Here is a 349-nt window from a genome sequence, read left to right on the forward strand (position 1 = left end):
GTTTAGTTCAATCGATATGACACAATCTATACCAGAAATCAATACCGGTTTTTCAAAAGTTAAAGAGTACATCTTAACATGACACGCTGATTGGTTAAATTTAACTTCTTTCTTGGATATCGAATGCGTTTTAAAATAATCTTGGGTTTAGTAAAACCAGGAGTTTAACTCATTTAAGCGTTAATCTTGATATCCATCATTCTAAAGTTTCAGCTCAGATTTTTTTTTTCCTTTCGTATTAGTCTTTAACACAACAGATATGACCATTGCATCTAATTGAATGTCTAATATGGTTGGATACAGCTAACAAGGTTTATAAACCTGTTTCTGAGTTGGATACAACTAACAA

The sequence above is a fragment of the Eurytemora carolleeae genome, unplaced genomic scaffold, assembly GCF_000591075.1.
Source record: "Eurytemora carolleeae unplaced genomic scaffold, Eaff_2.0 scaffold2062, whole genome shotgun sequence".
NCBI lineage: Eukaryota > Metazoa > Arthropoda > Copepoda > Calanoida > Temoridae > Eurytemora > Eurytemora carolleeae.